Genomic DNA, 17,852 nt, shown 5'->3' on the forward strand with positions numbered 1-17,852 from the left:
AGCACTACCTGTTAAGCGTTAAGTCATAACTGAGGCCTGGTGTCTGAATGCAGCAAAACATGGCAGTAGAAATACTGAGGTGGTAGAATGGACTGTGCCAATTTGGACTAGGGTGCTTTTCATTTTAGAATAAATTAATGTTTAGAGTTCTCTGCAAGATTTGTTGTTGTTGTTGTTTAAAAGCCTAGCATGTAAGGGAAAGGGGTTCCAGCAAAGCCCACACCCTGCTATTCTAGTTTTTTTACATGTAGTGAGTTTTTATGCAAAAAGCAAACACTACCAAACCGTTCTGTTGTGTACATAAACCAGGCCTGTGTTCCACGCAATTGCTTTCAATGAGATATGGATCATGATGAGTCTTTGCTGCGTTTGTACTTTTATGTGTTTTCCTCTCTTTCTTTGCAACTAAATGCCTCGTTCCACTTAGTCCTTTGGCTCAACTTTAAGCACTGCAACAGTTGGCTGTGTTTAAAAATGTACCAGTCTTCCTATTCATAAAATCAGGGCTTAATCAGTTGTTTCTCAGGGTTTAATTTCTCTTAAGATTCATGTTTGATCTCTAGAAAATCTTTACCCAATCCTAGACAACACGCTTACCTGAGAGAAGTTTTTAGGCAAGACCGGTCACTGTCTCCTTCAGCGTTAATTAACCCCTCTCCACTTCAGAGGTGGCATTTTCAGCCCTCCACAACTCATTTCTGGTTGTTTTTCAGCTGCTTCCTGTGGTTTCACAGGACTATTTCTCCTGTGAACACAGCAGAACCAAATTGCATCCAATCATTACAGATTTGCTCAACCTGAACTGCCTCAAGTCATTCAACCTGAGCAATCACTCCTGTGATAACACTTTTAATGGAATCTGTAATTTTGACATAAAAACACAGCATTTCTCCTTTCATAAGCTCACTTACCCATGGTTTAATAGTGTGTGTATTAAAACTTCATTGATCCAGATCACCCATATCGGAATCTTTTTTTATAAGCTATGAGTGTTTTGTGTCTTCACTTACATGGATTTTTATATGCCTTATTTTCCCTTTCTGTTTCTGAACCACACGACACACACCATGAGAGCAAGCCTTGGGCTCAAGTGTGCCTCTGACCTGTCCTTCTTAACACATTATTATAATTAAATTATTAAATTCTGTGCTTACCATGTTTTATTTGTAAACACAATCTTTCTAACACACAACAGATACACTCAGTCCATGGATGGGATCACCATTAACAAGCCCCCTCAAACATCCACAGAGGCCTGGGGGTCACTTCCAACTTTTGGGGCTCCTGGCCATGATAAATATTTAAAAATGACAACACATAAAACCCAAAATAAGGCACCATAAAGGGGGTGGGGCATAAGGTAGCTGTCACTAGTTGTCACTAGTTGTGGTTTGTTTATATCAGGTGTGAAGAACCTTTGGCTCTCCAAATGTTGATGAACTACAGTACCCATCAGCCTTAGTGGGCAAGCTCAATGGTCAGGAATGATGGAAGTTGTAGTTCAGCTACACATAGAGGGTCAAAGGATCCTCACACCTGGTTTATATAATCAGCGGATCTGAAAGGACACAGTCATCATAGTCTGCTGTTGTGCCATCAGAATTGATATATTTTTATATCAATTTAGACCTGAAGGAGCGTCTCCACCTCCATCGTTCAGCCCAGACACTGAGGTCCGCTTCCGAGGGCCTTCTGCTGGTTCCCTCACTGTGAGAAGTGAAGTTACAGGGAACCAGGCAGAGGGCCTTCTCAGTAGTAGTGCCCTCCTTGTGCAACGCCCACCCATCAGATGTCAAAGTAATAAACAACTATCTGACTTTTAGAAGACATCTGAAGGCAGCCCTGTTTCGGGAAGTTTTTAATGTTAGATGTTTTATCGTGTTTTTAATATTCTGTTGCCCAGAGTGGCTGGGGAAACCTAGCCACATGGGCGGGGTATAAATAATTTTATTATTATTACTTACTTACTTACAATATTCTTTATGGCAAAACCTACATCATTTACCAAAAATCTGTGCCTGTCATCACACATCTTATTTGCAGCTCTAAGCTTAAGAGTGTATGTCACATTTTGATCCACTGACCATAAGAATAAGTTATTAAATGCAAAACCATTAACAGGTGTCTAAATTTGAGGCCCACTTTGAACATAATGTGCAGGCCACATCCCCACCACCAGGGGACCCCTGTAATTGGCCCTGAGCACAAAGCTCTCTGCAGAAGAGATGCTCAAGTGTTGAATAATTTCTGAGTCAGAAGCAAGGGCTCAAAGCCCACGCCGAATTTTGTTCACATTCGGCATAGATGCTTGTAGCAAGGGGGGCTGGTAGATGTGCTAATGCACAGATGTCAAGGAGCACAGGGAGCTGGCACATGTGGTGTTTGGGGAGGGGCCATGTAGCACAGCTCCAGTCCCTGCTGATTCAACAATTCAAGCATTACTTCTCAAGAAGGCTGCAATGTCAGGGAAATCCTAGCTACAGATCGTGACGACATCTATTCATCTAAGTGGTGAAGAGGATTCTTCAACTCTTCTGCATACCCAGTTAGAAACCTTGGCATACCCTCCAACATTTCTCCAATGAAAATAGAGATGCCCTGTTTTGTTTTGTTTTTTATTTATTATTATTATTATTATTATTATTATTATTATTATTATTGATAGTGGCACCCGCCCTGTGGAACGCCCTCCCACCAGATGTCAAAGAGAACAACAACTACCAGACTTTTAGAAGACATCTGAAGGCAGCCCTGTTTAGGGAAGCTTTTAATGTTTGATGCATTACTGTATTTTAATATTTTCTTGGAAGCCACCCAGAGTGGCTGGGGAAGCCCAGCCAGATGGGCGGGGTATAAATAAATTATTATTTTATTATTATTATTTATTAATCCCCCGCCCATCTGACTGGGTTGCCCAAGCCACTCTGTACGGCTTTCAACATATATAAAAACATAATTTAACATTTTTTAAAAAAATCCCTCTACAGGGCTGCCTTCAGATGTCTTCTAAAGGTTGCATAGTTACTTACCACCTTGGCTCGAGGGTTGCATAACTCCATACCCTCCAACATTTCCCCCGATGAAAATAGGGACGACCTAAGAAAAAGGGACATGCGTGGCGCTGTGGGTAAAACCTCAGCGCCTAGGGCTTGCCGATCGCATGGTCGGCGGTTCGAATCCCTGCGGCGGGGTGAGCTCCTGTCTTTCAGTCCCAGCTCCTGCCCACCTAGCAGTTCGAAAGCACCTCTAAGTGCAAGTAGATAAATAGGGACCGCTTTATAGCAGGAAGGTAAATGGCGTTTCCTTGTGCTGCGCTGGTGCTGGCTCGCCAGAGCAGCTTCATCACGCTGGCCACGTGACCCGGAAGTGTCTCCGGACAGCGCTGGCCCCCGGCCTCTTAAGTGAGATGAGCGCACAACCCTAGAGTTGGACACGACTGGCCCGTACGGGCAGGGGTACCTTTACCTTTAAGAAAAAGCAGGACATTCCAGAATCAAATCAGAAACCAGGACGACTTCTGTAAATCTGGAACTGTTCCTGGAAAATAGGGACACTTTGAGGGTCTGCAATGGGAGGAGTGTTACAGCTAACCAGGTGCTTATGTAATAATGAATTCTTGAAGTTTCTTCTGATTCAGTTTTGGGGCAGATGTGCAGTAAAATTATTCTGAGCAACTGGAGGGCGAAACAGATGATCTACCTGGCACGTGACTGCATGAGCACTACGATAAGTGACCTTCCGGGTGGATAGAACTGGACGTTCCAGAGTGAGAGAGCTCCACTCCATCATAATTGGCCTCCTGGTAAGGGATCTTTGTACACAAGACAGCAGCAGAATGGCATGCGTGCTGAGAGAAATATGCAGTGCTCAGCACCTACAAAGCTTCACATCTGCAACAAAAAGAGCTGCATGGCTCTCCGAGATTGAAGCTAGCTGCGGCAGAAAAAAAAAGGATGGACAGTCCTCCTGCCAACTGCTAAAAGCTTTTCTCCAGCAGTAACAGACTGCCAAGCACTATCCTTCTGGGATATGGCTAAGTCATGTCAGGGTCAACTGCTCTGACAAATTACTGGAATTCTGTCAAGGTACGGAAACTCAGTACTTCCCCCTCCTCCCCTCAGCCCACTTGCGCTACAAGAATCCCCCAGGCTAAACAGTGGCTGCTCTGCTGAATGCATGAATGAATGAATGAATGAATGAATGAACTAATCTAGGAGTTAACATCAGGAGTATGAATGTGTGCGCTGCCATCAATGGTACTGGATTACAACTACATCCGATAAAGAGGTGGCCTGCAGCGCAATCTGGGTTTGTTTGTGTAGAAGGAAAACCTAGGGAGTTCCGTGGCGCTAAACTCCCCCTAGTAAGTAAGGGCACATCCTTAAGACCTTAGCTTTCACAGCGGTTTTTCAAGCACACAATATCTATATTTTTTTCCAATAGCACAAACCAGGAGTAAAACCCATTGAGTTCAGTGGGGTTTTATTCCTAGGTAAATAGTAAAATCATAATATTAAAACAATAAAAACGTAATAAAAATCATAATAACAGACAGCATAATAATGGAATAATCATAATAACAGTCCCCGTCCCCCCCAACAAGCTTTAACAGGCCATAGATTATTTAATGGCTAAAGACCTGTATCCCATATAAATAAACAGTAGTAAAAATGCCCTGGACCCTTTTAGAGTCTAGGTCAGGCATAGGCAAACTTGGCCCTCTGGATGTTTTGGGACTACAACTCCCATTATCCCTAGCTAACAGGGCCAGTGGTCAGGGATGATGGGAGTTGTAGTCCCAAAACATCCAGAGGGCCGAGTTTGCCTATGCCTGGTCTAGGTGAAGGCTCTTATGACTGAACCCTCGTGCCATACAAGATGAAGTTCTCAATTAGAGATGGAATTTCCCCCACATACACACTTTCATATGAGGATGCATTCAGTCATGCAATTCCCCGCCAACCAGTGTAGATCCAGTCTTGTCAGGTTTCAGGAGGAGGTAGAAATATCACTTTGGAAGGTACATGGTCATAGCTCGTAATGCACAGGTTAATGATGGCTGATACAGAATTTCAGCACAGCAAAGAGAAAAACAAATTGGTACTACTCTACACTTCCCCATGGTAAAGATGTGGTGGTTGCTTTCACACCCCTTGCCAGACCATCAGTGACTCCTTAAACTACATTCAGATATGTAGTATAACCAGAATCTATTGTTTCTTTCTCTCAATTTTCCTGAAGCTTATAACATCACATAGGCCCGTGTAAAGAATCGCTTCCTGAAACAATTCTCACATCGCCAGTGAATTAGAGCCTTGAAATTTAACACTTTATTGCTCTTTCATTATTTTAAGTACTGGGGAGAGGGGGGGGGAATTCTGCACTGAAGACCATGACCTGCCCACCAAACATTATTCAAAGATCAATGTGATTTTTTTATCGGACTGCCATTGCAACTGCTTGAATGGCCTTACATGTTCATTACAGAAGGAACAATTCTTCAAAAATTATATTGGTTTCTTCTATTGACTGGTCGTCTGGATAGCATTTATTCAATTTGGAAGCATAAAGGTCACCTAGAACTACAGATATATTTTAGACGAGGAAAGTACCTGTAAAAATATTTATCCAAAAGCCAACTGTAATCAACCCCAGTGACTTGTTTGCGCTAATCCAGATTTCTCATTTGTGTGCTAGTGAAAGCCCTCTGTGCACACAATACAGAACAGGGAATGTGTATGCAATGACAATTCTCTATATAACCTGCACAACTGAGCCAAAAAAACTGTAGCTCTGCAAAGAAGGCTAGGGAGGGGCATAGGGTCCACCTCTCCTAACACTTTCCTGAATATGGGGAAGGGCACACAGCTAGCAATGTCAGAGGATTCCCAAGGAAATGGGAGCAGAAATTGCCAAGGTTTGCTTCTTTACCAAACGCTCGGAAAGGAAATCAATCCGGCGAATACAATCAATATTCACCGTTGCTGTTGTTTTCAATCCATAAATAATATGGATTGAATTTGCACTGCATTTCCTTTGCAGTTAAATCAATGGTGTGGAATAACATGAGAACCATGTAAGTAATTATGTAGAATTGTGCCACACCAGGCAGCAAGTCAAGTAACATAGCTTTTGTCAGAAGCCAAGCTGCAGTGGAATGGAAACAGCGCTGCATGCAACAGCTATTACACAGAACAGAAGTCAGTACCTTTTACGCCTACATTAAATGAATTCCCCGTCCTAAGTAGCCCAGTCTTTTTTTCAATTTTGGTCACAGTGGCCACCGTTTCCCTGTCTTTCCTGTTGGGATTGCATGTTGGGAAACATGCATGCCATTGCATGTTTCATTAAGGGTCAGAGATATTTTGGAGTTTGTAACTAGAATGAAGATTCCCAGCAAAGATCAGAGGATGGTTTTCTGATACATTCAAGATTAAACTGCAAAAAGCAGCACAATGTAAGAACATTTATTCTGGTTATTTTTTATACTACCCAATAAGCAGAAACATAGCTCCCTATGAAGAATGGTCATACATGATCTGTGAAAGAATGAGAAGTGTTGCGTTCTGTTTAGAGGCTGTTATCCTAATTGCTCTTATGATTAAGTGCTAAACTGTTTTGATTTTTCCCCCCTTAGAAACATATTGCTTAGAAAAATCTTAAATTGTTGGTGATTAAACCTTGATGGCTTGATTTCCATACCATGCATAACTGCCTTAACCAGATTTATCCCCTCACAGAGCTACAATTCTCAGCACCCATAACAAATGGCAGTTCCCAGGATCCTTTGGGGAGTGCTTTAAATATATAGTGAGTACATGGCTGAAAAGGGACGCGGGTGGCACTGTGGCTTAAACCACAGAGCCTAGGACTTGCCGATCAGAAGGTTGGCAGTTTGAATCCCCGCGACGGGGTGAGCTCCCTTTGCTCGGTCCCTGCTCCTGCCAACCTAGCAGTTCGAAAGCACGTCACAGTGCAAGTAGATAAATAGGTACCGCTCCAGCGGGAAGGTAAACGGCGTTTCCGTGTGCTGCTCTGGTTCGCCAGAAGCGGCTTAGTCATGCTGGCCACATGACCCGGAAGCTGTACGCCGGCTCCCTCGGCCAATAAAGCGAGATGAGCACCGCAACCCCAGAGTCAGCCACGACTGGACCTAATGGTCAGGGATCCCTTTACCTTTACATGGCTGAAAGCTGGGATTAGTGTGCATGTGTCTGCTTTCAAACAGTTTTGGGGATTGGGATTTATGAGCCTATTGGGGGTCTTGCTCAAAGCTCTGCGCATAGCCCTAAAAATATCGACATGTCAACCCCCTAATTGTAGGTTTATAAATGTGGCCTCTACCACAAGGCAATATAAATCTATAGAACAATTTCATTTATATGAATTAACTGGGCTGACATCCAAAACATTACGAAAAGTGGAATTATTGGGAAATGAGACATTGCTTCTCTATAGTACAATCCAGCAAGGCTAAGCAGTTTTAGGTCCCATTTAATTTAGAGTTAAGCAGGTGCATGGCTAAGGAATCCTATGCTAATATTGTAGTACAAGGAAGAGACGCTGGCACTAAATGGATGCAATGGCTGTCATGTTTTATACTCGCCTAAGAAGGGAAACCCATGGCTAGGAAATTCTCAGAGTGACAGGGAAAACAGCATGCTCACTGTCTCCTCCACAATCAGCAATGTCCAAGCATGGGCAATAAGAGAGCCAATCTGGCAGTCCAAGCCTCTCAAACCCCCAAACCTCCAACACAGAAAGAAACCAGACTACCAGGTGGCTGCCACAGGTACAACCAGGTAGGACTGGGAGAGACTCCTGCCTTGAAATTCTGGAGAGCCTCTACCAGCCAGTTTAGACAATGCTGAGCAAGATGGTCCAATGGTCTCATTTGGAATAAGGAAGCTTCCTACAAGGTGTGACCGGAAAGTTTGGTGAATGGTCACAAAAATCGGACGGCGAGAAATATTTGAAGATACACACCTTACAGGCCTTCAAAGTAGGCCCCCTGTGATACAATGCACCGTTGACAAGGTTCGTAGAAATGTTGGAAACTTCTGGAGAAGTCCTCTTTTCGTACTACTTTCAGTTACTTCGTCACAGCAGCCTGGACGTGTGAAATGTTGGGAAATCTGTGCCCTTCCAGTGCAGATTTCAGTTTTGGAAAAAGAAAAAAATCTGCTGGGGCCAGATCAGGAGAATATGGAGGGTGGGACACAACTCAGTAACCTCAGTAATGATTTCACACAGAATATGCAATTCCTCCGCTATCATTCGGACGGACAAACGCTGAACCCACATCAATAACTCATGAACTTTGTCAACATTTGTCACTGTTCTGCTTGTTGGTGGTCTGCCAGAGCAAGGGTCATCTTCAATGCCGCCCTTCACAGAAACACTTAAACTACTCATACACTGTCTTTCGAGTTACCGCTTCATCTCCGTACAGAACTGTGAGCCTTTCATGGGTTTCCGATGCTAATTGTATGTTCGAATATTTCTCGCTGTCCGATTTCTGGGACCATTCACCGAACTTTCCAGTCACACCTTCTATATTCCTAGCTCTCTGGAGAGTTCTATGATCCCCTTGTAGCTGTCTTTCCTCTAGTGGAGGAAATGCATCCAGCTGCACGGCACCAACAACCAGTGCCGGATTTACATATAAGCTAAACAAGCTATAGCTTAGGGTCCCCACTCTCTTGGGGGCCCCCAAAAAAATTAAAGGGGGAAAACTGGATGTACATTTCCAAAATGTAAGATAAAAAGCAAATAAAATAAAACCTACATATAGCAACAGTGTTTTGTGTTGTGTAGGCTCCTATGATGTAAGTAATGGACCCCACCTGCTAGCCCACTCCCTAAAATATCATTGTTTTGCTCATTTCTATATATAGGGTGCCTACATTCTGCATGGACTGGGTGCATGGCAACTTGTGCAAATGGTTTTAGATACCATTTCGCTGAAGCCATGGAGCCTGCATTTGCTCCATAAGATGCACACACATTTCCCGTTACTTTTTAGGAGGGGAAAAGTGCGTCTTATAGAGCGAAAAATACGGTATTTTGTTATGTGCAAATGGCTTTAGATACCTATTAGGTCCATAAATTACCATATAGCATATATTCAACCCAAAAAAAACCAGCGACAATTTGTTGTTGACAAAGTACAGCTGGACATATAAAGGGCCCCATTACCTTCAGTAGCTTAGGGCCTCATCAAACCTAAATCCGGCCTTGCCAACAACCAAAGAGACCTTATGCAATGTGCCCAAACTAAAGCCCGGACCTAAAGCACAACCACTGGCCCAGAATCAACACTTCAAAAACGCACAAGGGATTTTTGCTCCATTCACTTCATCTGAAGTTTTCAGAGAACTTAATAACACATTTTGCCATGTCATTAATTCTGGATCCCACAATGTCTTGTTTGCCTGTCTGTTTACCGTTACTAGGTATTGGGCTGTTGAAGTCAGTCCCTTTCGCATGGACCCCTTCCCATTTGCTGCTCCATCCATCAACTATTCCCTCGACTGCTTCTTTAATTTCAGGCAAATAATTATTTTATCATTTTGTGATGATTTGTGCCATCTGCTAGCCCAGACACTTCAGTAATCCAATCTTGGTGACATTTTTTCTTAGTATTTGTGCCTGCTTTGCTTTTTTGCTTGTGTGTGTGTGTGTGTGTAGGGGGTTTAACTATAAATTCAGAGACCAACTCCACCTTCAGCCATACCAGTGTTTTCGAAACAATTATCTGGCATGCATTTTCAACACCTCTATCCAAGAAAAAGAGGGCTGCATTTTTATGTGTCGGCAATTTACACACTGTGAACAACAGATGTCCTAAATTTAGCAGCGAGGGAAGTGTTTCTGAAACTATCAATACCTGAGGCAGAGGGTTCCCCCTCTTCACTGCCTTGCAGGATATATTCAGGAGACGAAAAGGCTCAGGACAAACCCCTACGCAAATCAGAGTCCCTAGGACAGTTGAATGGCACCTCCTTCTGGCAAATCCTGCAGCCAAGCTGGTGCCAAACGTATTGCTCTGCTTTCCTTTGGACCACATCAGCGAAGCCGAACGAGGGGTCTTGTTTTCTGGGCAGCCGAAGATCTCCATATTCACTGCCCTGGCTTGCACCCCGGGGAGGTCACTGCTAATACAGCAGTTTTACTGCACCCCTGGAAGTGCACTCCATTCTCTCTTGAGACAGACGGATGCCAACAACATGGCTGGATCATGCCCACACTTTGATTCCAGCCCAGGTTAATACATTTTGATGCTTAGCAGGTATTTTTGCCATGGAGTTTCGACTAATATACTGTACAAGCAGGTCCTGCAATCTGCCCACTCATTAACCTGCAAATTCACTTATGCAAACATAAAGAATTATGCCCCAAACCTCACTATACACTCTGAAGATTCAAACAATATCCAGACAGCTGCAGCTTTCTTACTTCTTTCCTTGTTGTGCTTTGCTGGTCAGCAGCAGCTATTTTGGGGCAGAAAACTTGGAAAGAGAGAGCAGGGAGAGAGATTGGACAAATCAGAGAACAGGAGAGAACAGACAAATCATTTTTTTCCATTGTCTCTCTTTTGCTCTTTGGCCACAACAATTTTAGGAAGAAACCATTTCAGGAGCGGGGGGAGATCACTGATTCTCATTGGAATCAATTGAAATCTTGGGCTCGTTAGGCAAATGGGACCCATGTGTATACATTTTTGCAACTACCTTCCCCTAAAATAATACATTTTTGTAAGTTATTTTCAGTAATATATAACGTTTTGTGCACTCTTTACCATAGTATGTGCATTTTCGTCCGCATTACTTAGCTGGAGAATTGCATTGCAAATTTTAGAGTATTTCAAAGGATGGTTCTCATATTGTTTTGGAAAGTGAAAATTTGGTAGGTTTGCCTTTAAATCTGAACTGAGTTGAACTTCTGCCCCCTCCCCAGTGCCGGATTTATGTATAAGCTAAACAAGCTATAGCTTAGGGCCCCACTCTCTTGGGGGCCCCCAAAAAATTTAAAGGAAAAAAACCCTGGGTGTACATTTCCAAAATATGATAAAAAAACACTATTAATATACTTCTTAATTGTATTTCACTATTAATATACTTCTTAATTGTATTTCAGTTCAACAATTACTTTGACAAAATACATATTTTTGTTATGTGCAAATGGCTTTAGATACTTATTAGGTCCATAAATTACCATATAGCATATATTCAACACAAAAACCAGCAACAATTTGTTGTTGACAAAGGACAGCTGGACATATAAAGGGCCCCGTTATCTCCAGTAGCTTAGGGCCTCATCAAACCTAAATCCGGCTCTGCCCCTCCTTATGGGGTAATAAGCAGTGGGAAAGGAAAGTTTCAACTCTTTTAAAAAAAAACATATACCATAAGCGATTGGGACAGACAACGTATCTCATCTGCTGTCATCACATGCAACATTGATCCTGATATAGCAAGAAGAAATCCCTGTTTTGAATTCTTAATACTGTAACGCTTTTCTGTTGCCGTTCCGATTGACAGATTAACTCATCCACGGCTTACAGCTGCAGCCTTTGACACAGAAACCCTGGACACGTATTTGTCAGTGTTAATAAGTATAGATGCTATGTAGATCTTTCAGTACACATAAAGTCCAAGTAAACAAATTGCAGTTCCATCTGGTCATCTCCAAGGCAGGTTGCCATTAGCAAAGTGACTAGCAGTCCTCAGAAAAGCTTTCAATGGTATGAGTCATACTTTCCCCCAATCAGTGCAGTCTACGATGTAGGTGATTGTGTAAGAAAATGTCTGGAATGCAATTCACCTAAGTTTAGAATTGTGTTGCAGGGCATGACTAGGTAAAAATAACAACCTTTGCTCTATGATGGAGGTGGGAGAGAGAACATTCATTCACACTCACATCCTCTCTCTCTCTCTCTCTCTCTCTCTCTCTCTCACACACACACACACACACACACACACACACACACACTTCTCCATGCTTTAGTTCTGAACTGTTGAAAGCTGTCTTTAATATTATCAATAGAGAGATTTTACTTTCTTGGGCTCCATGATCACTGCAGATGGTGACAGCAGCCATGAAATTAAAAGACGCCTGCTTCTTGGGAGAAAAGCAATGACAAACCTAGACAGCATCTTAAAAAGCAGAGACATCACCTTGCCAACAAAGGTCTGTACAGTAAAAGCTATAGTTTTCCCAGTAGTGATGTATGGAAGTGAGAGCTGGACCATAAAGAAGGCTGATCGCCGAAGAATTGATGCTTTTGAATTATGGTGCTGGAGGAGACTCTTGAGAGTTCCATGGACTGCAAGAAGATCAAACCTATCCATTCTGAAGGAAATCAGCCCTGAGTGCTCACTGGAAGGACAGATCCTGAAGCTGAGGCTCCAATACTTTGGCCACCTCATGAGAAGAGAAGACTCCCTGGAAAAGACCCTGATGCTGGGAAAGATGGAGGGCACAAGGAGAAGGGGGCGACAGAGGATGAGATGGTTGGACAGTGTTCTCGAAGCTACCAGCATGAGTTTGACCAAACTGCAGGAGGCAGTGGAAGACAGGAGTGCCTGTTGTGCTCTGGTCCATGGAGTCACGAAGAGTCGGACACGACTAAACAACTAAACCACAACATTTTTAAAAAAGTTCTTATAACTATATTTCCAATTGTCTTTATGCCTGTAAGTGGCCCTTAACGGCTGAAATTCCCTGGCATTTTGGAGCTTGAACGAGCACATAGCTGTCAACGTTTCCGTTTTTTTTTTAAGGGAAATTCCCATATTCCGAATAGGATTCCTCGCAAGAAAAGTTGACAGCTATGAACGAGCATGGAAAGAAGACCTTAATACAGCAGGTTACCCTTAAAGGTTTTTGTTTTAAGTGAATCCTCCTTTCATTTGCTTTATGTGGCTGTATCTAGCATCTTGGGCTGCCTCTGACTCCTCTTCCTTCTAGTTTCCCTTCCATTGCATCTTGAACCAGGCTCTCGTTTCTTAGGCTATGTCCTGTCCTGCTTAATTGCCTCTTCCTCATGCTTTGCACAGGTCATAAAATGCAATTAAAATAATCAAATTCAGTTCAGCCTCTTATCATGCTATTTTCAGGTTTCTTACAGCCAATTGTCTTGTCTCCAACCTGCACCATCGTGCTGCCTTTAAGCAGATCTAAATCAAACCTAGAGCACACAAGGCTTGATTATATGGAACTATTCTTTTATCAAATTGCAACCATAAACCATTTCAGCACATAGCAAACCACAGCCATCCTTGATTCAAACCCCCTCATCTCCCCTGGCTCTCTAGTACTCCAGAAGCTTCTTAGAGTCATGTCATGCACACAGTTCCCCTGCTTTCCTCTCCATCCCACAAGCACTTCGATCCCACATGCCATTAAGTGCTGTCAGAAATAGAACCGACTGGGCTGATCACCATTTATTTCTCATCCTGCAGCAAGATCAAGGAACAAGGTCAAGAGGTTTCTCTTGACATATTAAAGAAAGGGGGGGAGGGAGGCACATAAAAATCTGTTTGCAGAACAGCAGGTATGTTCATGTCCTGTAGCAAGAACAACAAAGATCCCAGTGGCCCGCTAGAAAAGACTTGGGCAAATTTATTGCTACATGAACAGCTGCAGGATGGAGCCTTTGCCTTGTCAGATGGCTGATGAAGGAGTCTAGAAGTTGGTAGGGAAAGGGATGAAGATTTGTAATTTGTTTGTTTATTTATACATTTACAGAGCTAATAAGTCTACTCAGAACTAGGGCTAGGGGAGAACTTAGATTCAGTTTGCATTTACCTGCCCACACACTTTCTCACCAGAATGGTACACGCCCTGGTTATCGCCCACTTGCAATACTGCAATGCACTCTACCTGGGGCTACCTTCGAAGGTGACTCAGAAACCACAACTACAGTGGAACCTCGGAAGCTGAACACCTGTAAACTCAAACGTTTCGGCTCCTGAATGATCAGAAACTGGAAGTGATTGTTCTGGTTTTCGAATGATTTTTGGAAGCCGAACGTCCGGGACAACTTCCACCACTTCTGATTGGCTGCAGGACGCTCTTGCAGCCAATCGGAAGCCGTGCCTTGGAAGTCGAATGTTTTGGAAGTCGAACGGACTTCCAGAATGGATTCTGTTCGACTTCCAAGGTATGTCTGTTATCCAGAATGCCGCAGCTAGACTGGTGACTGGGAATGGTCTGTGGGATCACTGGCAAATTGGCTGTATTGGGTCTTTAAAACCAGGAGCACTTGGGAGCAGCTACTACTTCAAACATGGTGATAAATGTCCTAATCTGCTGCCCGTTCTATGGCTTGTCTAGGATTTTAGCCTTGAACACTTTTTAAGTCCCACTGGTTTCAGTGGGAGACTTGCTTAAATCTCTTTGACGTCAATGGTATTTTTTAAAAGGTTTATTTTGCCTAGGCAGTGCCCTGAAAATTAACCCTGTTTAATTGTTTCTCACTGCATAGTTGTTTTCTGCATGAATAATCTTCAATTTTTCAATATAGCTGATTTGTAACACATCCCTAGAATTATTGGTCTGTAGAATCAACTTTTGAATGGCATTAGTTAATGCATATCCATTGTGCATGATGCTTTCTGCAGATTCCCTCTATAAACCAGCCTATAATTTTGTGAATATAAATATCTTAGTGCTTCATGGGTAGCAATTAACCTTTCCCCAGCAAGCTCATTTATCACTTGAGGTTGCCCATGAAGAAACATCTAGATTCTACCGCTTTCAAATAATTCTGAACGTAAATGAGCCCAGAAATTTGCAGGATGGCATATAAACACCGAGAACAATATAGAGACGTTCAGCATCCTTGCATCTTATTGATTTTACAGGGAAGTATTGAAGTCCCATTGATTCAATGGGACATAAAACTTGTTCAACATGTTTCAAGGGCAGCTTTGAGCAATTGTGTGAGGAGGGACCCTATGTCTGAATTGGCCAACTTTATAAATTTGATTTTGCACCAACAGTTCTGTGTGAAACAGGAATATCAAACACAAAAAAAGGTATTGCAAACGTGCCTTCAGCAGCTGGTGAAAATACGCACACTCCTATCCTTTGGGTTGCCAGAAACTAAACAACTGGGTATTGCCCAAGCAAGAAGGAAATGAAGTAGGAGGTGCAGTGACAGAAAGTCCCCAATAGAAAAGGTAAAGGTAAAGGGACCCCTGACAGTTAAGTCCAGTCACAGACTACTCAGGGGTTGCGACACTCATCTCGCTTTACTGGCTGAGGGAGCTGGCGTTTGTCCGCAGACAGTTTTTCCAGGTCATGTGGCCAGCATGACTAAGCTGCTTCTAGCGAAACCAGAGCAGTGCATGGAAACGCTGTTTACCTTCCCGCCAGAGTGGTACCTATTTATCTACTTGCACTTTGACATGCTTTCGAATTGCTGGGTTGGCAGGAGCTGGGACCGAATAACGGGAGCTCACGCCGTCGTGGGGCCAACCTTCCAATTGGCAAGTCCAAGCGGCACAGTGGTTTCAACCACAGCGCCATCCGCATTCCCAACAGAAAGCCACCACAAACTCATAGTGAACCTCCCATTAAAAAATGACGGCACAATGCACTGAAGCACATCTACAGTTGGGCAAAGTATGAATTTATGCAAGAGGTGGACCCAATGTCAAGAAAGTGCAGGTTGGCACTTGGATAAGGACGTTAAACAGATGTTGGGGAAAGCTCCTGGTTCAGATGTGGATGGGCTCCTGGTTCAAGAGAGGAGGGAGATGGACATGCAGGCATCTCAGAAATCCCCAAAGAGCTGCTGCCAAAAGGGTGCTATGCTGTCTGGGCAGGAAAGCCAGTAAATCATAAACTGAGAATGGCACCTCAGTGATCAGTAGACTTGCCGCATTTTTCCTGGTCTCGAAAGACGACTCAACCCACTGTTCCAGAAATGACTCTCCTTTCCCCACTTGGATCTGTACTAATTTGCTGACGGTCTTATACAAAGCATCTCATAAAAGCTCATAAAGTCCCAGCTTGGGAATTGCTAAGAGACGTTCATAGCATTGCCACCTAGTGGCCAGAAGCCAAATTCATTTCATTAGAAAAGTTGAGACTCAACATTCTTCAGAGGTCGAACACTTTTTCCAAGATGGATGCCACAGGCTTGGGGCCTGTGTGAACAGAGAGCAAAACGAAAACCAGGCATTACCTCAGATTGCTGGCCTTGCCTCAATAAGTTATAACTGACACAAGGCATTACCCAAGTTTCCATTTTAATGTGACATCGTATACCAAGTTTTATATAGTACAGTGGTACCTTGGTACTCGAACGGCTTGGCTCCTGAACAAATTGGCTCCCGAATGCCGCAAACCTGGAAATGAGTGTTCCGGTTTGTGAACGTTTTTCAGAAGCTGAACGTCTGACGCTGCTTGCTTGGCTTCTGATTGAGTGCAGGAAGCTCCTGCAGCCAATCAGAAGCCACACCTTGGTTTTCAAACTGTTTCAGGAGTCGAACAGACTCCCGGAATGGATTAAGTTCAAGGACCAATGTACCACTGTACCTACCGTATAATGAACACTTGTTTTGATTTGTCTCTACAGAGGTTATATGACACTGTATCAATCGTTATTTTGTACTTTCCAGTGCTCCCCCCACCTGTGACTTTTGGTACTGCGAAAAGTTCAGTTTTTCTTAGCATTGAGTTTGCTGTTCCAGAGTGTCAAATCTATGTTTGTGCACCCTAAACTTGCAGTGCATTATTTAATCCCACCTGCCAAAGACAGGCAGCCTGAAAGTGGATTTTTATTTTCTGAAAACTTAATCTCTTATTGTGTGGTGTGAGAATAACATTGTTAGAGCCACACCCCTTTTCTGTTTCACTGCCTTAATCTTCCATACTTCATTTACATCGTTAAGAATCAAAGCTTTTTGGCTGTGCAAGCTTGCGAACTTTTGAACATGCTCACACTAGTGAGTCACAGTTTACCAAACTGCTTCAGAGCACACAATTGCTTTCCTTGCGGTAAATAACGGGAAATGGGAGGGGGTAAGAGAAAATATTTGCTTGAGCTATGCATGCATGAAGCAAACTGAGTAAGAGGCAGAGGCAGTGAGGAAAGAATACAGGATGGAATTAGGATTTCTACCATGAGCCCTCCCTACTTTAAAACATACAATGAAACAGGCACTTTATCAAAGCTTGTGGGGTTTTCCAGTGTTGAGTGGGACCAATGCTTCCTTCCCAAATGCTTGGGGAATGAGTCACTAATCAAATGTCAGCTACAATTTCTTCATTGTGCAAAATACTGATTGCTCTGCAAAACTTCACAGAGATGTCATTTTGCAGGAGAGGGTATTCTGGAATGGGCCCCCCTCCCACCAAATCTAGGTCTCTCTCCCCCCCCCCTCCCAAATCTAAGTTTGTTCTTAAATGTCACTGTAAAATATTGACAGATTCTAGGGTTGCCATACGTCTGGACATACCCAGAATACTGCAGTCATAAGCAGTGCCCGTGCTACCAACTATGTGAACCACCAGTGGCTTTGCTGCCTGTCTGGATCTGCAGAAACAGGAAGTGTTGGTTTGGTGGGTTATGAACTGTGCAGGCCTGCACTAGAAGAAGCAAGAAATCCACTAAATGTTTGGAATCTGTATTTTTAAATGGGTGAGAGGTGGGTGGTGTTGGAGAGAGGTTTGGGAGAGAGAGTCTTACTCTCTTGTGGCTGAGTGAAGCACAATGGCAATTGCTCTTAGCACATTAAAACTTGGTTAGATTTACAGTTGCCCTTCCCCACCTTTAAATAAATGTTCCCCACAAAAATACTTAGACTAGAATAAATCACAGACACTTAGCCTTTCAC

General features: G+C 43.2%; 1 long non-coding RNA gene across 2 annotated transcripts in view; it reads right to left on the reverse strand.

The window, feature by feature from the left end:
- LOC309332536 overlaps window positions 1-11,043 on the reverse strand; it is a 41,621-nt gene extending 30,578 nt beyond the window's left edge. The window contains exon 1 of one of the 2 annotated variants that reach the window (XR_014152132.1): window positions 10,409-11,043. This is a non-coding gene — a long non-coding RNA (uncharacterized lncRNA). Of the gene's footprint in view, window positions 1-10,403 lie in introns of both variants that reach the window. The other variant, XR_014152133.1, reaches the window with a different exon arrangement.
- Window positions 11,044-17,852: the final 6,809 nt, after the last annotated feature.

This window comes from Podarcis erhardii (assembly GCF_964252035.2).
Source record: "Podarcis erhardii genome assembly, chromosome: 17".
Classification (NCBI taxonomy): domain Eukaryota; kingdom Metazoa; phylum Chordata; class Lepidosauria; order Squamata; family Lacertidae; genus Podarcis; species Podarcis erhardii.